The sequence below is a fragment of the Phoca vitulina genome, unplaced genomic scaffold, assembly GCF_004348235.1.
Source record: "Phoca vitulina isolate PV1807 unplaced genomic scaffold, GSC_HSeal_1.0 scaffold2, whole genome shotgun sequence".
NCBI lineage: Eukaryota > Metazoa > Chordata > Mammalia > Carnivora > Phocidae > Phoca > Phoca vitulina.
Genome location: NW_022589705.1, coordinates 7,816,466 through 7,842,485, shown reverse-complemented (window position 1 = coordinate 7,842,485; position 26,020 = coordinate 7,816,466). Strand labels below are relative to the sequence as shown.

Genomic DNA, 26,020 nt, shown 5'->3' with positions numbered 1-26,020 from the left:
GCGCCTGGGTGGCTCAGTTGGTTAAGCGACTGCCTTCGGCTCAGGTCGTGATCCTGGAGTCCCAGGATCGAGTCCCACATCGGGCTCCCCACTCAGTGGGGAGTCTGCTTCTCCCTCTGACCCTCTCCCCTCTCATGCTCTCTCTCACTCTCTCTCTCTCAAATAAATAAATAAAATCTTTAAAAAAAAAAAGAAAGAAAGAAAGAAAAACTCTCAGCCACTATGTCTTCCAATATTCCTTCTTCCCCTTTCCCTTCTTCCACTCCCCTGAGACTCCAATTGGATGTGGGTTGAACCTTCCCATGGTATCTACTTTCTTTCTGTGTTTTCCATCTTTAATACAGTTCCATCTATACTGAGAATTTGAGGCTTAGGATAGTATCCTCCTCCTGAGTGATTTTCATTTACCTAGGGCTATATAAACCTAGAATCTCTTCAAGAATATTTCAAGGACCAAGATGTTTTGTTCATACAGATGACTTGAAATCAGGTTGCAGTTCATTTGAGGACTGGTTTACCTCCAATGCACCCTTATTCCTATGGCACAGCCCTTTAGGATCCCAACCATTAAGAACAGAACTCTTACTCTTGATGGGCCCTAGACTCCCAACATTTGTTCCCTTGGATCCATGAAGCTTTCCAAAGCACTACTCGGACCACCAAGAGAGTTGCTCCTCCTTCTATAACCAGAAAGCCACTGACTCCATAATCGTATCACTATTGGCACAATTAGGAAGCCAGCAATATAAAAAGCTGCCAAAATCAAGTAACCATCAAAATTAGGAAGTTGCAATTAAAGGTTGTTAATTTCTGCAGTTAGCTCCAGAACCATATGTGCCTCCCATGACAACATCATCAAGATGGATCCCACATGCCCCGCTTCTTAAAATCTCAAAGCTAGTGAGTAGACATCAAGAACTCTGTTCTAATTCTGCCTTACAAATGTCATACGAAGGGGCGCCTGGGTGGCTCAGTCGTTAAGCGTCTGCCTTCAGCTCAGGTCATGATCCCAGGGTCCTGGGATCGAGCCCCACATAGGGCTCCCTGCTCTGTGGGAAGCCTGCTTCGCCCTCTCCCACTCTCCCTGCTTGTGTTCCCTCTCTCACTGTGTCTCTGTCAAATGACTAAATAAAATCTTTAAAAAAATGTCATATGAAAACATGTGACTGGCAGAATTTAAATCAAATTCAGGAATATAGTTGCAAGGAAGCCTGAGAAATGGAAGTTTAGCTTTAAAGTCTCTGCAACATATTAATGTACACTAGAAAAGAGGATGTGTAATGGATGCTAAACCTCATTTCCAAAATACACCTTAGACATACACAGTATGTTTTATGTAAAATTTTAAATCATGCAAAACTATATATGTGTATACCAGGGTCTTTATAAAGAGTATATATTGATACTATTATATACAAATATATACAAAATGGGTATACACAAAAATGAAAAAAAATTGCTATAAAAGTTTCTAAATGCTTACCATTAATGTCTGTACTTATCTCATCATGGACTGGCAATACACAATAGAGCAGCACTGATCCCGTGGGCACACTTGGTAGTGCTCCTTCGGAAGTGTCTGGGAGAAGTGGTTCCAGAATGTTAGGCGAGGGCAGCTCCTCCAAATCCTCCTGGTACTGGAACTTCCCAAAAGGAAGTACTAGCCAAGGTTGATGTAATCAGATATAGATTGGAGGCCACCACAGCAATTATAAATTTGTTCCTATCAGGAGTTTCCTTTCATCAACTTGTTAGGATGGGTGAAATTGTGTCACAATATAATTCTCAACCTATTCTTGTTCATTGGTGAAACAGACAAACATGGCTGATGAAAAGGTGAAGTGCCCAGGGAAACAGAGAACATACCATCCATCTCCTTTACAGAAGAAGTTTAGACAGCATGAGGAGACATTTCTGAGAGTCACAACCTCCCTAGAGTTGCAGATAGGTCCTAATCTCCTGAAGCATAATTCTCCATTGTCAAAGAATACTTTTTGCACAGCCAGAATTGCTGGCTTATCCTGATTTCAGGCACTTGGCCTATCCGAGGATCCCTAGCTTGTTCTCTATTTGAAAATAGTGTCAACATCCTAAAATAATATTCTTTTCCTTGGAACTCTAGTCTTGTTTTAGTCAGTATGTACATTATTATGTGACACATCATTACCCGACTCCATAGTTTGCCTTAAGGTTCACTCTTGGTGTTACACATTCTACGTGTAGACAAATTTATAATGACATGTATCCACCATTATAGTATCATAATAAGTAGTTTCATGGCTCTAAAAATCCTTTGTGCTCCCAATATTCATCCCTTCCTCCTCTTTAACCCCTAGCAACCACTGATCTTTTTACTGTCTTCATAGTTTTGCCTTTTCCAGAATGCCAGAGGGTTGGAATCATACAGTATACAGCCTTTTCAAATTGGCTTCTTTCACTTAGTAATATGCATTTAAGTTTCCTCTAGGTCTTTTCATGGCTTCATAGCATATTTCTTTTTAGTGCTATATAATAACATTCCACTGTCTACATGTACTACAGTTTATTTATCTGTTCACCTACTGAAAGAATCTTGGTTGTTTCCAAGTTTTGGCAATTATGAATAAAGCTGCTATAACTTCCATGTGCAGGGTTTTGTATAGACAAAAAAAAATATTTACTGTCTTGTACATTAATTTTACATTTAAAATTTGTTATTAAGCTTAATAGTTACATAGAATAGAATTTCTGGCATATTATATGTTGTATTCTACGTGCTTTAAATATATTTGTCAAAACTTTGGTGCTAACAATTTAGCCCAATTTATAGAAAATACCATACAGTCTAATTGGCCGGATTTCTGTCAAACAAAGTCACACCTCATTTTAATTGAAATAAATGTATTGACACCATCCTTGTGGTAACTATCCCACTTTTTAAATCTAATTCTAACTTAGAAAACAGAGAAAGAAGGAGTTTGTTGTCCAGAAGGAATAAAGTCCTGCCTCCCCCAATATTTCTCACCTAACCCCTCTTTGGATTTCTGTCATGGGACACTGTGGGACAACGCATTCTGCACTTTTCTCTTGTTTGGGGGGCCTCAGAGATTTTGAGTATGGGGGCAATGAACCACAGTCAGAATTAGGATAAGCGAGAGATATACCTTTCTTTCATAAAGGGGTTAAGGGCTCTTGGAGAAAACAAACTGAAAAAGGAAGGAACAAACTGGAAAAGAAAGGAGAAGACCCCAGGCATCCATTTTCAGGAGAGATGATTTTTAGTTCAGAGTACATTTGAATCTGAAAATCTGAAGAATAATTCCCTTAAAAATATAACCCAGTTTAAAGATTAAAGTTCTTTGTCCTAGGGTATTTTACCTACCTATGATTCAGGAGGGATAAAGATATTTACAAGTTGAAGCTTCCTAAAATTTCTATCGGAATAAATATAAAAAGCTATGTAACTGCTTTGTTCTGCTAAAAGAAACAGTCTCAATTCTAAAATTATGTTAAACAGAACTGCTCCGGGCATTACTTTTACGAGTTTTTCCTTCATCTAAGTATGAAAAAAGAGAAAAGCACTTGAAATTTTTCAAAGAACAGTAAAAAGATTAATTCGCCCCAGATTGTTTACACACATAGAGAGATATCCACACAGATGGCAGAGTTATTTAATGCATCAAGCTCTGACTCGAACAGCTAATACGTGCTGGACGTGATTAAACTTTGAGCTTAGCTGCCAGCTATGATTTGTCCCGGTTAGTTAAAGCAGTTACAATCTTTAGTCACTAAGACTTGCCTCATCAAGTTAGTAATACCTTATTCCATAGTGTCAAAATTAGATTTAAAACTTCAAGAAGCTTTAAAAAGATTCAGAAGGAAGCAAGAAGTATAAGAGAATACAAATTTTGAAAGCAACACTTCTAACACAATTCTGCTACCATCTGACAAGTGGCTCTCCTTATTAACTTAAAAAATTCTGATGGTACACAGTAAAAAAAAAATGTGTATTATCATTATCTAAATATATTATTTCCTTTTAAACTGACCACATCTCAGCTATTAACAAAAGGGTTCATACAACAAGTAAATTATGAGAACAGGCTCCCTCACACAGTATTCAGAGCCCCGTTGAGAAGGAGTACTCAAGTCCAGAGGCTAAAAGGGATTAAAGTTTAAGATTTTAATCCTTACAGTGTGCACAGTAGCTTTTCTATTAGCTTAGTTATTATTTGATGACTCTCTTGCAGTTCCCTGAAAGTGATGGGGAGATTAAAAAAAAGTGATATAGTGATGAGAAAGTTCATCACCAGTTTGCCTTGTAAAGGACAATGGGAAACAACGTTAACTTCTTGACAATGACCATGGTGCAAGAATCACCTAATTTCTCCTCTAATCACCTTCTGACCTTTTTTCCTTTTCTCGTGACTCTCAGGAATTGTGCAAGTAAACTAATCTGGAAAGATGAAGTTGTGCTACATACCCCCCATGCTCTGCCCCCACTCCTACTCATCATGTTCCCTACACTTTCTCCATCAACATTTAAAACAAAGCCACTGTCATTTCCTAAAATGACAATGGCCAGTTTGTGAACTTAAAAGAGGCAGAAAGTATCTAAAATCAATAACCTTAAAAGAATTTGTTACTAAGTGTAGACTAGTTTTAGGTTTCAAATTCACATGGAAACATTCACACGGAAAATCCAGAAGGCTGATTTACTGAAGCTATTGCTGTTAATGTGGCTAAGCTACTACTCTTTACTACCGGCCCTAGTCAAGTTTCATGGTTTACAGAACTACCTGCGTCAAGGTAAATCCCAAGATTCAAGGTCTAGGAAACCTCACCTTCTTTTACCTTCTTTTCCACTTGAAACAGAACAGAAAGAAACAAAAGACTGTGAACAAAACATTAAAAAAACATAAATCACTAGTGAAAGGAGAAATATAACTATACTACTGTTAACTAGCCAAATACTCAGCAGTTATGAAATGCATGGTTTTGATCAAACTCAATATAAAGAACCTAGAAAAATATAAACCTGGCTCTGCAAACTTCCAAATGTTTGTATCTCCCTTACCATTGAGGGCAAATCTGACCAGCGTTATAAAGAGTTAAATACACTATTCTTTAAGAGAAATTAACAATTTGCTAATTGTTAATCTTAAAGATTTTGGGTTTGTCCTTCATAATATATGAAAATTAACTGTAGATCTTACTTATATTTAGCTCATATTTATAATCTCTAAAAATATCAATATTTTAATTACTAATAATTTCTAGATTTTTTACTATTTACATGGTCAGACTATCCTACCCATAGATATAAAATAGATTTCTTTTTTTAATATAACAGATCTCAAAGTTTTTGGTCTAAAGCAACCTTAAGCAGATACACAGTTGTACCAGGGAGTATTTTAATAGTCTTTTCAGATAATTATGGATATTTTACCTTGATACTACACCAAAATTTGATAAACTATTACCTATCATCTTTTTTTAAAGATATTTATTTATTTATTTAACAGAAAGAGTGAGAGAGCACAGGCAGGAGGAGCAGCAGGGGGAGAGGGAGAAGCAGGCTCCCCGCTGAGCCAGGAGCCCGACATGGGGTTTGACCCCAGGACCCCGGGATCATGACCTGAGCCAAAGGCAGGCGCTTAACCGACTGAGCCACCCAGGTGCCCCTATCATCTCTTAATGATTAGTTACAATGTGCAATCTAAGGATTCCAACCCTGAATCTTGCGGTCCTTGAGGGGCTCATAAACCACACTTTGAGAATGGCTGTTGTTTCAAATCATTAACTCTACTTGATTGCAAAAGTAACTAAATTGATATCTATTGGTTTTTGGCTTATTCAGATGGTATATCATCTTGGTGCATTCAGAATCTCTGTGGGCTAGGCAGTATTTTGTAAGTGCTTTAGTAAATAATGATGTATAACTTGAATGTATTAATTACAGAAAAAAGCTGATGTACATGTATACAGGAAAGGGTGGTAGGAGATGATGCAGAATGGACTATTTTTCATTGTTAAGTCACGTCTATTTGAACTATATATATGTATTTTATACTTTGATAAAATTGTAAATATATAACCTCTCACATATTACAATAACTTTGAATAAGGATGTCAAATCTTTGCTCTTTTTATTTAGTCAGTTGAAAAGGAAAAAAATGTGGTAATTCTATTATAAAACAAAATAATAATTTCCTTTCCTTTAAGAGTTCTTTGGCTTATTAGGCATTCCCTGTCATCCTCGTCACATTTTTTTTAAGGATTTATCTGAGAGAGGGAGAGAGCGAGCACGTGTGCACATGTGCGTGGGTGGGAGGAAGGGGAGATGGACAGGGAAACAGAGTCTTAAGCACACTCGGTGCTGAGTGCAGAGCCGATGGTCGAGGTGGGCTTGATCTCATGACCCTGAGTTCATCACCTGGGCAGAAACCAAGAGTCAGATACTCAACCGAATGTGCCACCCAGGCGCCCCCTCCTCACATTTCTTTTTGTTGTCCCAAATACCATATGTATTCTTGGAGAGTATCTTCTACCCAAACCAGGAATTTGTTCAAAGTTTTCCCAACAGAAAGCTCACAATATATACCTGTCAGGACCCAGAGCACCATGAAACAGATGAAACCTAACATTTGTAACTGTCCTCATTTCTACTGTGGTCTAGAAAAGAACTGCTGTTTCAAGTAAATGTATCAGGTGCCAAAGGGTATGTGATGAAATGAAGGGTGTTTGTTTGAACTAAGGGCCTTTCACCACCTAAAATAAGACTGAGGGGTGTGTCAGAAATCAAGGGACAAGGGTTTCTCAAACATAAACAGTCAATACCCTTAATTTCCAGCCCTCCTGCCACCTCTCTGTCCGCTGCGGTCTTATGTACAGATTGTTCAAGCATTAACACTTTTCTATGTGATGAATGACAACTTTCTATGGATCTTCCTTAAATACTAGTCAACTACCTTTTGCTTAGCTGAGCAAAACCTCAAGGCTAAAATTTTTTGAAAAGGAAGAAATATAAATTTATCAATAACACAGAGACATGTGAACATAAGACCCAGTATTGAGAAAGGCTTCCAGAGAACAGAATTTAGTGCCACCACCAAATGACATGCATTATAAATATTCCTGGCTTATTTCATGAAATGGGTTTAAGTTTTCCTACAAGGCTTCCTGGCAATTAATATATACCACCTTTTAGATCAATATATCACTATTATAGTATTAGAGCTACTTTTGCTGTACCATCAACAAAGCCAGGCAAGCTATTCAATGAATGACAAACATGGGGAAATTTTGGCTATTTGCAACTTCAACTACAAATTCCCTAAGAGGGGCACCTGGGTGGCTCAGTCAGTTAAACATAGGACTCTTTTTTTTTTTTAAGATTTATTTATTTTAGAGAGGGAGGGAGAGGAAGAGGTGTGTGGCCAGGAGAAGGGGCAGAGGGAGAGAGAATCTCAAGCAGATTCTCCGCTGAGCCCTACATGGGGCTCAATCTAACAATCCTGAGATCATGATCTAAGCTGAAATCAAGAGTCAACACTTAACGACCGAGCCACCTAGGGGCCCCTAAACATGTGACTCTTCATTCTCCACTCAGGTCTTGACCTCAGGGTTGTGAGTTCAAGCCCCACGTTGGGCTCCACACCGGGCATGGAGTCTACTTAAAAAAATGAAAAGTAAAAAAATAAATTCCATAAGAAACTACAGAATGCCCAAGACTTAATAGGAAGTGAAAAATCAATTTTTGTTTATTTCTGCCTGACTGGGACTACACTGATGCAGACTTCCAATTAATTTATCTTGACTTTGTTTAATGCTCTAATAACAGCCCTATGATGTTGCTATAACAACCCAAATTTTTAAATGTCAAACCTAATCTCTTGTAGTTGTTTTAAAAAAAAGGATTAGGAGCGCCTGGGTGGCCCAGTCAGCTGGGTGTTGGATTCTTGATTTTGGCTCAGGTCATGATATCAGAATCATGAGATCAAGCTCTGCATCAGGCTCTGCCTCAGGGTGGAGTCTGCAGGAGATTCTCTCCCTCTTCCTCTGCCCCTCCTCCTGCTTGCTCTCAAAATAAAAATAAATTTTTATTTATTAATAAAATTAAATAAAATCTTATCAAATTAAATAAAATCTTATTTAAAAAATTTTTATTTATTAATAAAAATAAAATCTTAAAAAATTGAAAAATAGAGGATTTAAAGCTTTTTAAGTACTACAGAGAACTGATGAAGTTGATCGTATCTGCAAATGAACAAAGTAATGTGCAAGCTTAAAGGTAGTGAATATACATATATGTACGTGTGTGTATACATATGTATGTACACATATTTACTTATTTAATTCTCTTTTGTCAATCTCAGCCAATATCATACTCAATAATCTGAATCTGTAACACTCTTTAATTCTCCTTGTAAGACAATGATTTCTGGCATCCATTCAACCAAATAAGCATAATTTTAGGCAAGTGGGTGGGGTAAAGAAGTATGGTCCCTGATATGTGTAGAAACTCTCGATTCAGGTTCTGGTTTCCCTATTGAGGGTTAATCTTAGTACTTTATTTCTCTTCTCGCCGTAACAGTGCAATTTCTTTCAAAAGTAAGTAATCTACTTGTAGACTTACAGAATAGATAATATTGATATATATTAATATGCATTTTAAATTGAGAATCAGTTTTCAAAATTAGGAGAAGAGAAACTTCTACTTACTTTTAAAGTCTGATTTGCAAACTATAAGTATAATCAAACTAATTCCAATAAAAATACCTCTCCCTTTGGGGCACATGAGTGGCTCAATCAGTTAAGCATCTGCTTTCAGCTCAGGTCATGATCGCAGGGTCCTGGGATAGAGCCCCATATCGGGCTCCCTGCTCAGCAGGGAGCCTGCTTCTCCCTCTCCCTCTGCCCCTCCCCCTACTCAGGTTCTCACTCAGCTCTGCACGTGCACTCTCCCGCTTTCTTTCAAATAAATAAATAAATAAACAATCTTAAAAAAAATCTCTCTTTAATAATTTAATATAAACCTCAAGATTGCATGAAAAGTTATGAACTTGTTAAAATGTTTATTATAAAAAGGTTTCAAGATACTAGCAACTATTTCTACTACAGCTGACAAATAGCAAAGCATGAGACCCAACTTAGCATCTTTTATTACTAGGGTTCTGGCTCCCAATTTCCTAAGAGTAAGTAGACTTCTTTTTTTTTTTAAATATTTTATTTATTTATTTGAGAGAGAGAATGAGATAGAGAGAGAGAGCACGAGAGGGGGGAGGGTCAGAGGGAGAAGCAGACTCTCCGCCGAGCAGGGAGCCCGATGCGGGACCCGATCCCGGGACTCCAGGATCATGACCCGAGCCGAAGGCAGTCGCCCAACCAACTGAGCCACCCAGGCGCCCCGAGTAAGTAGACTTCTAAGGGGACATAGTATGAAGAACAATAAATCTTCAGTTTAACATTGCTCCTAGTGAATTACTACTTCAAGAAGAAAAAAGTGACGCTCATTAGCTATTAAATACCATCCAGGATGAAAAGTAATAGTCTTATAACACAAAGAAATGAAAAGACATTCCATGCTCATGGATTGGAAGAACAAATACTGTTAAAATGTCTATGCTACCCAAAGCAATCCACACTTTTAATGCAATCCCTATCAAAATACCAATAGCATTTTTCACAGAAGTAGAACAAGCAATCCTACAGTTTGTATGGAACCAGAAATAGCCAAAGCAATCGTGAAAAAGAAAAGAAAAACTAAAGGGATCAAAATTCCACATTTCAAGTTAAATCACAAAGCTGTAGTAATCAAAACATTAATGGTATTGGCACAAAAATAGAAACACAGATCAATGGAACAGAATAGAAAATCCAGAAATAAACCCACAATTATATGGTCAATTAATCTTCAACAAAGAATATCCAATGGCAAAAATATAGTCTCTTCAACAAATGGTGTTGGGAAAACTGGATAGCTACATGCAAACGAATGAAACTGGACACTTTTTACAATATACACAAAAGTAAATTCAAAATGGATTAAAGATCTAAATGTGAGACCTGAAACCATAAAAATCCTAGGAAACAAAACCGGCAGTAACTTCTTTGACATTGGCCATAACAACTTCTTTCCAGGTATGTCTCCTGACGTAAGGGAAACAAAAGCAAAAATAAACTATCGGGACTACATCAAAATAAAAAGCTTCTGTGCAGTGAAAAGAAACAATCAACAAAACGGAAAGACAACCTAAAGAATGGGAGAAGATATTTGCAAATGACATATCCAATAAAGGGTTAGTATCCAAAATCTATAAAGAACTTATAAAACTCAACACCCAAAAAAATAACAATCCAATTAAAAATAGGCAGAAGACATGAACAGACATTTCCTCAAGGAAGACCTATAGATGGCCAACAGACACATGAGATGATGCTCAACATCACTCATAATCAGGGAAATGTAAATTAAAACTACAACGAGGTATCACCTCACACTTCTCAGAATGGCTAAAATCAGTAACTTAAGAAACAAAAGGTGTTGGTGAGGATGTGGAGAAAAAGGGGCCCTCATGCACTGTTGGTGGGAATGCAAACTGGTGCAGCCACTGTGGAAAATAGTACGGAGGTTCCTCAAAAAGTTAAAAATAGAACTAACTCACAATCCAGCAATCGTACTTCTGGGTATTTACCCAAAAAATACAAGAACACTAATTCAAAGGGATACATGCACCCCTATGTTTATTGCAGCATTACTTATAATAGCCAAGATATGGAAGCAACCCAAGTGTCCATCGATTGATGAACGGATAAAGAGGTAATGTATATACATACAATGGCATACAGTCATAAAAAGAATGAAATCTCGCCATTTACAAGGATATGGATGGAGTTAAGAGTATAATGCTTAGGGAAATAAGTCAGAGAAAAATAGCATATGATTTCACTCATGTGTGGAATTTAAGGAACAAGCAAGCGAAAGTTAAAAAATAAGAGGGAGGGCGCTTGGGTGGCTCAGTCATTAGGCGTCTGCCTTCGGCTCGGGTCACGATCCCAGAGTCCTGGGATCGAGCCCTACATTGGGCTCCCTGCTCTGCAGGAAGCCTGCTTCTCTCTCTCCCACTCCCCCTTCTTGTGTTCCCTCTCTTGCTGTGTCTCTGTCAAATAAATAAATAAAATCTTTAAAAAAATAAAAAATAAGAGGGAGAGAGAGAGAGACAAATCAAGAAACAGACAATTAGAATAAACTGTTGGTTACCAGAGGGGAGGTGGGGGGGGGGATGGGTGAAATAGGTGATAGGGATTGAGGAGGGCACTTGTGATGAGGTGATGATACAGGGTGAAGTATGGAAGTGCTGAATTACTATACTGTACACCTGAAACTAATAAAACACTGTATGTTAACTACTAGAACTATAATAAAAACTTGAAGTCTTTTTTAAAAAAATATTTATTTTAGAGAGAGAGAGGGCATGCGAGCCAAGGGAGGGGGTAAAGGGAAAGGGAGAGGCAGAGAATCTCAAGCAGACCCCTGCAGAGCCTGATGCAGGGCTCGATCTCAGCATCCTGAGACCATGACCTGAGCCAAAACCAACAGTCAGCTGCTTAAAAGACTGAGCCACCCAGGTGCCCCCAGTAATAGTCTTATAGTAGCAGATTAATTCTTTATTCTTGTATTTAACAACTTCCTAAGAGCCATACTGCATTCCTTGGGTATTTCACCCTTCCTTTCCACTACCCAAGCACAAACTGTGGTGTAACTTTCTTTATAAACACTACAATCCCAAAGAACAAGGGTTAGTTTCTATTCGTGCCAATGAAGGGGCATACCTTGTTAATAAAGATTCATACAAAAGCAGGATTTTAGTGTTATGATCCTAAAGAGGATCAATTATCAATGTCCTAAATTTCATGAATGTTTTTGCAATTCAGATTTTTAAACTTAAACATAATAGGACTATATAATCATTTAAAAAAATTATATCAGGTTATACACCAAACTTTTTTGCCATTCATTTAATAAAATTTGAGTGCTTGGAGCGAAAGTAGTAAACTAAACAGACATAGTCCCTGCCCTCATGGAGTTTAGATTCTAGGGAAGAAAGGAAAAAAAAAAAAGGTAATGTATCTGAAACTTTATACTGGTTGGAGGTTGTGAGGGGTAGATAATAATCCTCTTTCCATATACTGTGTTGTTTGATTTGTTCCAACCAACATTACTTTATAATTATATATATATAATATATATAATAAATATATTACCTTATAATAAAAAAACACAAAGTAGCAAAGTAATAAAAGATGACAAGTTATACATACTCATTATAGAGAAATTAGAGGATATACCTATATAAATAGAAAATAAAGTCTGCCCGGGGGCACCTGGGTGGCTCAGTCTGTTAAGCACCTGACTCTTGGTTTCAGCTCAGGTCATGATCTCAGGGATCAAGCCCCACATCGGGCTTTGCACTCAGTAGGGAGTCTGCTTGAGGATTTTTTCTCTCTCCCCCTCCCTCCTACTCCCCCAGCCACCCAATTGCATGCTCTCTCTCTCTCAAATAAATAAAAAAATCTTTAAAAGATGATTCTTGCCTGTCATTTACCATCCTCCTATCACTTATTCACATTTTGATGAAGATTCTCTTAAACTTCTAGGATAGTGATACATAAGCATATATGTAATATAAACATGGGGTTATATTTCATGCTGCTTTACAGCCTGCTTTTTCCATTTAGTATCAGAAATATTTTTCGGGATGTGTCCAGATCTATAGTATTATTTCTGAATAGTGGCTTTCTACTTTATGGTAAGGTTTAAGACAGACAATACCTGACATCTTCATTTTTTTCTACATTTAAAGTTCATGGATTATTTAACATTAGATGAGTTAAAAAACAGGTAACTCTTCAATATTACAGGTCTGTGGGTTACTCAGGGCTCAGAATTAAGATTCCTGGGCCAAAGTTGGACACCTACTCAAATGAAGTGGTAAATTCATTTTTACTTTTTACTGCAAGCCCCTAACTTCAGAGAACTTTCCCACTTCACTATGGTTAGCTACCTAGGCTACCCCTCAAAGTCACGCCACAAAGAAATTAATGTATGTTTTAATATACATTAGAAAATAACAGTATAATAAACTAAGACAAAACCCATGAAATCAAGTTAGTTTAGTTCTCTTTAATAGTGGGGCTTATTTGCAGGATAAGGAGGCAGATGAGGATGTCCGGAAATTAGAAAAAAACTTCTATGGATATTTCAAAGCTTAAGCATAGTTCATAGAACCAATTCTTTATTGTATCAGTCACAATTAAAATGTATACTTACAAGTTTCCTTTTCCTTCATACTGTTGTATCATTAGCACTTATCACACTTATTAGCAAAGATTGAAGCTTTTTTATCTCATAAACCAGAGAGGAAAGAAGAAAAGGGAAAAAGAAGAGATATTCTGGTAATGCTACTATGGAAGAGTTGGAAGTAGAGGAGGGAAAAGTAAGGGACTTTTGAAGTATGTATTTAAGAATTCATGATGGAATCACACTTCAGTTAATCTCAGTTGTGAGGGGCACCTTGGTGGCTCAGCCTGTTAAGCGTCTGCCTTCGTTCGGCCCAGGTCATGATCCCAAGGTCCTGTGATGGAGCCCCACATTGGGCTCCCTGCCTGGCGGGGGGGCCTGCTTCTCCCCCTTCCCTCTGCCGCTCCCCTTGCTTGTGCTCTCTCGCTCTGTCTCTCAAATAAATAAATAAAATCTTAAAAAAAAAAAAAATCTCAGTTGTGAATGAGCAAAGGGAAGAGAAAGTCAACTGCATGATTCCCTAGGAAGAAAAGGATAATTCAAGAGGCACCACTGCTTTAGGAGACCTTAGTCTTAAAGACCATATCAGAAACAAAGGCAAAAAGATAGTATAGTTTTATTCCAAATTCACATATTGATGTGATAAAAGCATTTAGTAATTTATAAAAATGAAATTTTCATTTACTGATAATTTCCATAATTCTAATTTTATCTAATACTAAAAATCTACTCTAGCCCACCAAAATCTTTGTTTTTCTGAATACATCATGCCACATGGAGTTAATTTCCTCCATGACATCTTAGTGCTTCTTAGGTAGTGTTCTGAAAACTCTAAGATACTAAACTGTATGTCTACTTCTTTCTTTTATAAGTAACTATTTCCTGGGGCCCCTGGGTGGCTCAGTCGTTAAGAGTCTGCCTTCGGCTCAGGTGATGATCCCAGGGTCCTGGGATCGAGCCCCGCATCGGGCTCCCAGGGAGCCTGCTTCTCTCTCTCCCACTCCCCCTGCTTGTGTTCCCTCTCTCACTGTGTCTCTCTCTGTCAAATAAATAAATAAAAATCTTTAAAAAAAAAAAAAAGTATTTCCCTAATTAGTTTAGGTGTGTACTTTTAGATCATGAATTAAGGACAGAGACTACTCTTACTACTTTTGAAAAATTTAACCTCCTGGGCACCTGGGTGGCTCAGATGGTTAGGCATCTGCCTTCAGCTCAGGTCATGATCCCGGGGTCCTGGGATCGAGTCCCGCATCAGGCTCCCTGCTCCTTGGGGAGCCTGCTTCTCCCTCTGCCTCTGCCTCTCTCTCTCTGTGTTTCTCATGAATAAATAAAATCTTTAAAAAAAAAAAATTTAACCTCCAAGAGTTAGCATTAGATGAACTTCAAGGAATCTGATTTCCCCAGTTTTTGAGAAGCAGAGAAAAATATGCAACCAGGAAAAGCCCTCCAGTGATATGATGTTATGCTTTCTGGATCTAGTGCCCTATATAGTCAAAGAAACAGAAAAGTTTGTTTTTATTTGCTATTTTGTATTTATTTATTTTTTTTTTAGAAAGAGAGTGGGCATGAGAGCAGGGGGGAAAGGGAGACAGAAATCTTAAACAGGCTCCACCCCACTACTGAGCCTGACTTGGGGCTTGATCTCACAACCCTGAAATCATGACCTAAGCCAAAATCAGGAGTTGGACACTTAACTGACTGAGCCACCCAGGCACCCCTTGTTTGCTTTTAAATAAAGAAAAAAAATCACTGAAGACAACTTTTGGCACATTGAACTTAATCTAATCAGTCTCACTTTCTGAGTTATTACTATACCAGCAGATCGTGCCTTCTGTAATGCTTCATTTTTGCCTGCTTCTCACAGACTGAAAAATTGGCTATTGTCCATGTTTAGGCCAAGTCCTGTTCCCTTTCACATGCTAATTTATTTCTTGCTTGGGCAAGAGTTTCCAAATATAAACCCATTTCACATTTTATAAAATAAAGAATGTGAGTAGTAGCAAAGAAGGGGAAGTTGGGAGGCTTTATCCTTCAATGGCAGCTTCTGCTTGGCAGAATTCCAGGTTATATTCTGGAATACCTGTATATGTTCTGTTTTTCTTCAGCAATCTGAAAATACATTCACCAAATCAAGATCTAAGTGGGCCATTTTAATTTATTAATGTAAGACCTGTCTTGTTCCAGAATCTAAAAAAATGTACTGGTTAGATTAAAATTACAAACAGATGTGTTGTTAGGGTTGTGTCATTTATATTACTTTGAATATACATGAGTATTTGAATATAGTAGGTGGTATTTCTGCTAGAATCTACTTCACTTCCAGTATTCTGAACCCTAATGGGGAGCATAACTGGATTACAATTCATTGAAAGATAACAAAGAAACCTTTTCTTTTTCTTGCAAAAGGCTGAGTTTAACTATTCACTAACAGAAATAATTAACACTATACTTACTGTCACGTAAACATATCTTAAGTTTTCAGGACTAGAGACAATGTAGTAATATACTAACATTTCATTTCAAAGCTTTATTCTCGTTCTGAATGTTCTCAAACCATATTTTAAAATATATATTCCTTCATCCCTTTCTAGTAACTTCTTGTACACATGGTAATTCTTTAATAAACATCCCTTGAATGAGTCTGAACTTCATTATTATGCTACCTTTGACCCTCATTATCTCAAAAAAATAAGTTGTTTTGTTTTCTTGTTTGTTTCATCAGTTAACAAACAAACCACAGAAGAGTATTAAAATTGAGTACTGTTTGTCTGGCATTAAATCATTACCTACCATTCTCAAATGTATACTTGCAAAGTTTTTTAAATTTTATTTTATTTAAATTCAATTAACATATAGTGTATTATCAGTTTCATAGGTAGAGTTCAGTGATTCATCAGTCTTATATAACATCTAGTGCTCATTACATCACATACCCTCCTTAATGCCCATCACCCTGTTAACCCATTCCCTCTTCCCCTCCAACAACCCTCAGTTTGTTTCCTATGGTTAAGAGTCTCTTATGGTTTGTCTCCCTCTCTGATTTCATCTTGTTTTATTTTTTGATGGCTGAATAATATTCCATTGTGTATATATATATACCACATCTTCTTTATCCATTCATCTGTCGATGGACATCTGGGCTCTTTCCATAGTTTGTCTATTATGAACATGCAAAACTTTTTTAGAAGATGTTCACAGACACTAAAGATGTAGCAAAAAGAAGTCAGCATTATTACCTCAAAATATACTACAGTTAAACTTAAATATGGGATGCCTGGGTGGCTCAGTTGGTTAAGTATCTGCCTTCAGCTCAGGTCATGATGCCAGGGTCCTGGGATCGAGTCCCACATTGGGCTCCCTGCTCAGCGGGGAGCCTGCTTCTCCCTCTGCCTGCCACTTCCCCTGCTTGTCTCTCTCTCTCTCTCTCTGACAAATAAATAAAATCTTAAAAAAAAAAAAACAAACTTAAATAGCCTTCTTAATTGCTGACAATACTGTATTGTCTTTTAAGATAATTATCAGTTCCTTTATTAGAAATATACAATTTCAAATGAGTATTTTCCTGGAAACTACAGTAATTGTTAAACCATTCGTTTTCCCTCTACTAACTCCATCAAGTAGTATTCTAGGTGACAGAGTAAATACAAACAACATCATTACACAATCACAATAGAAAGGATGTGTCTTGTGCACCTGGGGGGCTCAGTCGGTTAAGTGTCTGCCTTTGGCTCAGGTTATGATCCCAGGGTCTTGGGATCGAGTCCCGTGTCAGGCTCCCTGCTCAGCGGGGAGCCTGCTTCTCCCTCTCCCTCTGCCCCTCCCCTCATGCTCTCTCTCTCTCACACTCCCTCTCTCTCAAAGTAAATAAATAAAATCTTTAAAAAAAAAAAAAGGATGTCTTTCTTTTTTTTTTTTTAAGATTTTATTTATTTATTTGACAGAGAGAGACACAGTGAGAGAGGGAACACAAGCAGGGGGAGAGGGAGAGGAAGAGGGAGAAGCAGGCTTCCCGCTGAGCAGGGAGCCCAATGTGGGGCTCGATCCCAGGACCCTGGGATCATGACCTGAGCCGAAGGCAGACGCTGAACAACTGAGCCACCCAGGCGCCCCTCTTTCATTTTTATTTAAGTAATCTCTACACCCAACATGGGGCTCAAATTCACACATGATCAAGACTCGCACACTCTTCTGAAAGAGCCAGCCAGGCACCCCAAGGATGTGTATTTCTAATCTCCAGAGGAGGTATTTCAAACCTGAATTCCACTGACCCCATTAGGGATTCACTTAGCTGAGCAAAATAAAAGCCTGCATCTAATAGAGTAAACTTGTGAAGATAAGATTTGAAGCACTTTTGCTGATATATCCAAGAGAGGGCAAGAAAGTCCCCCAAGTCAATAAAGACACCCCCTATTCCATTTAACTTATGGCATTTAAGAGAATTTTGGGGGCACATGGCTAGCTCAGTCAGTGGACCGCGCAACTCTTGGTCTTGGAGTTGTGAGTTCAAGCCCCATGTTGGGTGTAGAGCTTACTTAAAAAATTTTTTTTAAAATTTTTTAAAAATTAAAAAAGAAACACAGAATTTTAGAAATGTAATTTTAAGTTATATAAACCTATACTTCCTGAATACAAAGGAAAATTATTCCGCCCAATTTTATAGAAATCATCTCACTAGACCTTAGAAAATGCACACAAGCACTTTGTTCCCTATCATTTGTGAGGTCAAAATTTATGACGTAGTACACAAAAGTCAATGGCCAAATAATTTACATAAATCTGTGACACCATGATTTGAAGGCTATATTTCATCACAGCTTCTGGCTAACCATTTTATATCAGAACAGACATGTAAGAGTTAGGAGGAGTTAGGAGCAGAAGTTCTTAGCCTCTTTGGTGCCACAGATTCCTTTGACAGTTTGGTAAAACCTGTCATTATTCTTGTCAGAATGATGTTTCTAAATGCATAAAATACAAACATAATTGTCAAACTATATTTTTAATTGATATGTGCTTTTTAATTGATATGTGCTTTTAAAAATAAGAAATCAGATAAGATCTAGTAGCAGGTCTAATAACCACAGTAATTTTGAAGTAATGATGAATTTAAACAATTTCAAGATGGCTGCAACCACCATATTATATGAAAATATGTGATTTCTATTGATGACAAAGTCACAGGTACTGCTAAAACTACTTATGGTTTGTTGCCTACACTCATAGTTGAAATAAATCTTAAATTTTATGTAGAAGTTAATGAAAAGATGTAATTTTTTTTTTCTCCAGCAAGTTCAGAGACTCCCTGAATTCCATCCACCATGGAAGACCAATCTGCAGATCACAGGTTAAAAACCCCTGATAGGGGAATAGAAGAGAAAGTTAATCAAGTAAAAGCTTTGAGTCTCAAAACTATATAAGGCAATTTTAAAAAGCCTTGTTACAAGTACACTTACCATGATGAACACTGAGTAATGTACAGAATTGTTCAATCACTATATTGTATTTCTGAAACTAATATAACGCTGTATGTTAAATGTATTAGATTTAAAATAAAAACTTAATTAAAAAAAAAAAAAGCCCCTTTACTATCCAAAACAGTTTAACACACCAGAGCGCATTATCAAGCTTTCATTCACTCAATAATCTTCGGTGATATACACAGTAAGAGCAAAATCAAAGGGAAGAAATATTTTTCAACAAATGATCAAATATGCAGCTTACAATGCTTGTACATTTTGAGGAATTTCTCTTTTATATGAAGGCTAAGTCATTGTAATCAAATCAGATTAGATTCAACAGTATTATGAGCTGTGAGTAGTAACGGAATTGTATGGACAGCCAACAGAGCTGGATCCTGCTTCTTCTGCATAAATGGTCAGTTGTACTCCTCAATAGCTTAGCCCTTGCAGCCAAGTCTCCCTGTTGGTAGATGTGAGCTCATGCTGTCATTTTGTGTACCGTGACCCCAGAAGAGAAATCACCATTTCCTTAAGATCATTCTTTATAGGATGTTGAGGGCTCAAACATCTCAACTATACTAATCTTGGCATACAGATCCATTATAAAATGGATCCTAGGACCAGGAAAAGAGAAAAAAAAAAATTACAGGGAAAAAAGCATGGAGAAAAATTTCAGTTTGTCAGTGCAAGTTAAAGGAAGAATAACATACAACTCAGAAGGGTAACCTGGAGTCATATATTGAAGACTAAAATCTATCCAGACAAATACTAAATTTGGTAGGCACTAGAAAGCCATGAGAAGATTTTGATTAGAGAAATGACATGATCAGAACTGGTGGCACATTACAGAACAGATTGGAAAAGGGGAATGGCAATGATGGTACAAGGCCACCACTGCAACAATCATGGCAACAGCTGAAACTAGGGAGTAATGATAAAATGAAAAGTGGGGTGGGGTTGGGGGGAGAGAATGGACACAAGAGATAATAAAGAAGAGAAGCGTTTGGCACATAATTGCATTTGGGAGGGCAGGGGCCCCCATTAGGGAAGTATTTAGATGACTGACTCAGAGGTTTTAAGCCTAACTACTTGAAAGAATGTAGTCAGAAGGAAAGACAAGGTTTGGGAATGAAGGGAAGTTGAAAACAGGCAGAAATAATGAACCTTAGGCAACATTTTAAGTTTGAAATGCCCAGGAGATAATTAGAAAAGCAGATCACTGATAATAGTAATCAATATCTGTACTTAAGGAATTTAAAATCTGTATTCTGGTTACAGCTTGAGATTTAGATTTGGTAGTGATTCTACCAGAAATTCCCCAAAAGCTATGGGAACAAATAAGCTCTTCAAAAAAGAGCAGAGAAGACCAAAAGAAACCCTATCAATGTAAGAATAGAAATTCTAAATATTCCAAATACTAAAAAACCATTTGAAATATTAATATCAAGTGCTAAAAACATTTTAACAAAATACTGGCTTTTAAAGAGGATGTACCTTGATACATTTAAATACATTTCTCAAAAAGATAGTCTCTCAATCATATATGACATTGTATTAAAACACACAAACTTTAACTTGCTCTTTCTATTCAAAAACCACTTAGAAGAAGGTGGTCAAAAGGTACAAACTTCCAATTATAAGATAAGTACCAGCGATGTGAGGTACAACATGATGACTATAGTTAACACTGATATATGATATATATGAAGGTTAAGAGAGTAAATTCTGAGTCCTCTTCAGAAGGAAAAAAAATTTTTTTGCTCTTTATCTAATGAGTTGATGATGGATGCTAACTAAACTTATTGTGGCAATCATTTCACAATATATGCTAGTCAAGCCATTATGCTGTATAACTTAAACTTATATAGTGATGTCAATTATATCTCAAAATAAACTGGGGAAAAAAACCCTACTTCTCTCTATAGAGGTATTCTAGTTAATCAATTAAGAAGGAATGTTAAGAGAGGGACGCCTGGGTGGCTCAATCTGTTAAGCGCCTGCCTTTGGCTCAGGTCATGATCCCAGAGTCCTGGCATCAAGTCCCGCATCAGGCACCCTGCTCAGTGTGGAGCTTGCTTCTCCCTCTCCCTCTGCTCCTCCCCCGCACTCTCTCTCAAATAAATAAATAAAATCTTTCTTTCTTAAAGATTTTATTAGAGAGAGAGAGAACACAAGCAGGGGGAGTGGCAGGCAGAGGGAGAAGCAGGCTCCCCGCTGAGCAGGGAGCCTGATGCAGGACTCGATGCCAGGACCTTGGGATCATGACCTGAGCCGAAGGCAGACGCTTAAAAGACTGAGCCACGCAGGTGCTCTAAATAAATCTTAAAAAAAAAAAACCAAAAAAACCCAAAAGGAATGTTAGAGAATTAAAGGCCATTTGCAAACCACTAATGAGAAAATGGAACCATGCCATTAATATAGCAGAGTCAGTGATAACCAAACATAGGCCTCCTGATGGAAATATACGTCATCACCTAGGAATTATATTTTGTCCTCTCCCCCACACTGTCCCTACTCTCAGAAATCAAACCTGAACTGATCTAAGCATGCTTGAAGTCTTCAACCTAGCTACCAACTTACAGGATCAAAGGACATGTTGAACTAAAACATGTTAAAACTATTCCAGAGGGATATATTCAACAAAATCCAGAATGAGGGAAACTTCAGGAAAAATAACCTGGTTCCTTCAGCAAATAAATTATGAGGTATGAGAAAGGGGGAAACTGTAGATTAAAAGATCTATGAACCAAATGTAATATGTGACTGTGTTTGGATCCCAAATCAAACAAACCAATTATTTAAAAGCAACTTGGGGGGGTGGGTGGTAGTGCCTGGGTGGCACAGTCGGTTGAGCATCCAACTCTTGGTTTTGGCTCAGGTCGCCATATCAGGGTAATAAGATGGAGTCCCACTTCAGGCTCCGTCCGCACTCAGCATGGAGTCTGCCTGACTTCTCCCTCTGTTCCTCCAAACCATGCTTTCTCTCTCTCAAATAAATATATAGATCTTAAAAAATTAAAAAGAAAAAGCTTAGGGATACGACGCCTGGCTGGCTCAGTCAATAGAGCATGTGACTCTTGATCTCGGGGTCTTGAGCTCAAGCCCCACGTTGGATGTAGAGCTCACTTAAAAAACAAAAGAACGCCAACTGAGGAAAATTTGAATACTGCCTGGTTATTTGGTTATGTTCATTTTTACAGGTGAGATAATAGTATGTGGTTATGATTTTTTGAATCATATCTTTTAGAGATATACTGAAATATTCGTAGACGGAGTAATTATGTACATACGACTTGCTTCAGAATAATCCAGTAGCAGTTGTGGGGGAGTAGGAAAGGGTATAGATGAAACACTGGCTCTCAATTTTGTTTGAAATTTTTCGATTGTAGTTTGTTTAGAGGAAAATAAATTAAAAAAATCACTATCAATCACACCAATAGAACTACAAAGAGGACAGGAATGGATTTGTTTTATTTCCCAGACTTACAACCTGAGCAGCCCTGGGCTAGTCACACAATGTCTTAATTGCCCCCACTGGTTAAATGGAGACAAATACCATCTGATAAACCCACAAAATCATATTTGGTCAAGCTAGAAACCTCTGAGATACTGTTAACTCTGGCTGCCCCAGTTTCCCACATCTGGTCCGCCACTGAATCCTGTGTGCTCCCCCCCTCTTCCCTCCTACCACTACTGTCCATCACTGTGGTCTCACACACTCCCAACAGACTTCCTTCAGCCTGTTTCCCACATTGTATGCAGAGTGAGGTTCCTAAAATGCAAAATATGATCCTCAACTCCACTTAAAACCCTTAAACCGGGGCGCCTGGGTGGTTCAGTCATTAAGCGTCTGCCTTCAGCTCAGATCATGATCCCAGGGTCCTGGGATCGAGCCCCGCATCGAGCCCCCACATCTGGCTCCCTGCTTGGCAGAGAGCCTGCTTCTCCCTCTCCCACTCCCCCTGCTTGTGTTCCCTCTCTCGCTGTCTCTCTCTGTCAAATAAATAAAATCTTTAAAAAAAAAACCCACCCTAAACCGCCTTTGATTAGCTTCAATGCAAGAGTGCTTCCTTAAATTTTTAACCTAGTCCCTTCCCTAATTCTTTAAAATGACTTATAAGGCCTTCCATTATCTGATATTATCTACCTCTCCAACTTCCATCTCTCCCTAATTTCCCTGCTCCCTCTTATGCTTTAGCTTTGGTAAATTCTTGCAGTTTTTCCAATGTACCCTGTACTCTGACTGTAGCTTCAGCATTCATGATTGGAATGCTCTTTCCACCATCACTTCCCAGCCTAGTTAGCTCCTAACCTTCAAGTCTAAAAAGTTAAATAGCATTCCTCAGAGAGGTGTACTCAGACTGCTTCTATACTAGGTTGGGTATCTTCTCATAAGTACAGAATACACTATTTCGTTCCACAGGAACCTGTACTTCCTCTATCATAACACTCAATATATGTTTATAAAGAGTACTTGTGGTAATCACTGTTACCTATCTGCTCTCCAGTTAAACTACAAACTCCAGGAGGGATAGGGCCAGAAATTGTTCATTGTCAAATCCTAAGTCTCTCATAGTGCCTAATAGCTAATAACAAATTGCTGAATACAAAAATATTCACAACTCTCTGGTCTGTTATTCTCACATCCAAGTTCCATCTTCCTAGTCTTCATCTGCAACAAAAACAGACTGGCCATATAGACATTTACAGGGACCTAAATCCTATATACAGGGATGCATTATAAAGTGGATTGAAAACACAATGGGAATGAAGGACATAAATTGGGAAACAGTTGCTCAAAATATCTATTTTAGTATAAATTTATATCCATATTAACAACTTTACAGAAAGCTCAAGAGTGCCAATCTGATTAAATGGGAGTCAAAAGACACATTAATTCCCACAAAAACATCAACAAGTTTTCACACCTAAGATGTTAAGTCACTTAACTTCTCCAACTTCAATTTCCTAATCTGTAAAATAAGGGAATCTGACTAGCTGGTCATTAAGATCTTTTCCAGGGTTAATATTATATGCATTAATATTTAGAAGATAAAAAGACATGTAAACTATTGGAACACTATCAAATGGTTTCATCCTATGACCTTATTATCCTTTTTTTATCTGTTTAGGGATGTTATAGCCTATTATCGTTAAGCTTGCAACCAAACCTTTAAACCTATTCAGCTATAAAAATCTCACAAAATGCTTTCCAGACCATTAACTTGCATATTTAACAAGAGTCACTGCAGTATGATTAAAGAACAGCATTTATCTAAACCCTAAACTACTCAAGTATGTTAAACTTTTAAATAATACTTACCCATTACCTATATTAAAGGCTAGATGTCATGAATTCCTGATATTTTCTATGGCAATTTGAAGGCAAAGTTGTACTCCAGGGCATAAGACTTGGACTTATGGGTACTACTTAATGCCAAACTAAAAAGCTGAAGATACATAGTCTCTATTTCACTCACAGTTCTGGTAAACGACATTGACATTGTTTATTAATGCCTAATTCTTAGTCATACTCTTCCAAACTCTCACACAATTCAGAGTTCACCCTATCACGACATTCCACTAGTTACTAAGCCCACATTTGTTTTATCAGGGCACTGACGTGCACGCATTTTATTTCGAAACCGGAATAACTTTTGAAAAAAAAACCCATTTCAAAACTAGTTATGGTAAAGAGTAGCTCTGTAAACATTCTACTGCTTTCAGGCGCCTAGTTCGTCAGCAAACGCTGGAAACCCGGCTCAAGTAGAAATCCGTTTGTTTCTTGGTCGCAAATAATTACAAAGTAGTTTGGGCCGCTGCTTGTCACACCAAATAAGTCGTGACAAAGACATGAAATGCTTAAAACGCATGTGGAAAAAAAGGATGTACTTGGAACAAAACGAGTGCATCTGACCAAGTGTAACGCTATCCTTCAGATTCCTCCCCACAGGGCCACCTTCAAGACCAGGAGCGCGAGGGCGCTGCAGTCGACGTTCGGCAGCCACAGGTTGAATGACAAAGAGTCCCCGTCAGCACCAGTCCCGGAGTCGGCCAGCTGCACTGCTCCCTCCGCAAAGTCCGCGCGAACCCTGCAGTCACGTCTTGGCTGCGGGGGCTGCGGCTCCCCAAACCACTCTCGCAAGTCACCAGGTGGGGCAAGGATTGGCTGGCCGAGGCTGGGGCGGGCATGCCACGAGTCCAAAATAACTCCCGCCCCGAGTCCCTTCCCTCGGAGCAGAACGCGGCCAGGAGAGCGGGGAGGCACCACGTGAACCAGCCCCACGTCGTCCCTTTTCCAAATCAAAAGCATCTCTTGAGGAGACTCCTGAACGCTAGGGGAAAAGCTACTTGCGCAAGGTCACCGGCACCCAAACCCAACTCCCCGGCCAGGCCGGTGGCCCGCACCTGACTACGGGGCCGCAGCTCGGCGGGGCGAGGCGCTGTCCCCATCGCCTCAAGGTCTCCTTCCCCAACGCCACGCTCCGGGGCTAAGCGGCCGCCTCCCTCCCGCGAGACCCAGGTCTGCGCCCCCCCGAGGCTCCCTCCCACCCACCAGGGAGGCAGGGGCACCGGGGGTCCGCGCCCAGCGCCGCCGCCGGCCGTTACCCAACTAACCGTTATGCGCGGTTCGCGCCGCCAAGCGTGTACGTGACACAGCTGGAGTCCCGCAGGGCCCAGGGTCCCGGTCGCGTCCTTCGCCAGCTACCTCGTTCGCTCTCTCGGGCACACACGCGGCCGGCAGGTCACGTCCCAGCTCGCCAGCACTTTGTCGGGTCGGGCCCGCGGGGCTGCCTTATAATCCTCCGGGGCCGGAGCATGCGCACATGGGGCGGAGTCGGCCCTCCCGGCCGCCGCCCCCTCCCCCCCCATACATACGCCCGAACCGCGACTCGCGCCTCCACACGCTCTCAGGCGCGCGCGCCCGCCCGCGCCCTGGCGCGCGCCGGCGCCCCCTCCCCGCCACGTGACCGGCGGCCCGGCACGACCCGCGCTCCGCGCCCCCGCTATGCGGCGGCCACACCGCTGCTGTGCTCTTCTGCGGAGCTCGCCCCTCGGGTCCCCAGTCCAAGGAGTTCGCGGTGACCTACACGCGTGCGGGACATCGGCGCCAGCCTCCCCCTCAGTCTCTGGCAGAGAAAAGGGAAAAGCCGCCAAGGACGGATGGGGCGTACCCCCGGGGGCCTGACTCAGGTGTGGGGGGCGACGGGCGCGCGGAGGAGCAGGGAAGCGACTGGAAGAGGAGGGACTGGGCAGGGTGTGAATGGACGTGGGGCCACCT

General features: G+C 39.4%; 1 protein-coding gene across 1 annotated transcript in view; it reads right to left on the bottom strand.

Annotated features, from left to right (window-relative positions):
• The window catches only part of SLC16A1 (solute carrier family 16 member 1), a 51,484-nt gene extending 25,845 nt beyond the window's left edge, over positions 1-25,639 (bottom strand). The window contains exon 1 of the mRNA XM_032421337.1: positions 25,357-25,639. The gene's annotated coding sequence lies outside the window, so the exon portion shown is untranslated. The remainder of the gene's footprint in view (positions 1-25,356) is intronic.
• Between the last annotated feature and the right edge of the window lie 381 nt (positions 25,640-26,020).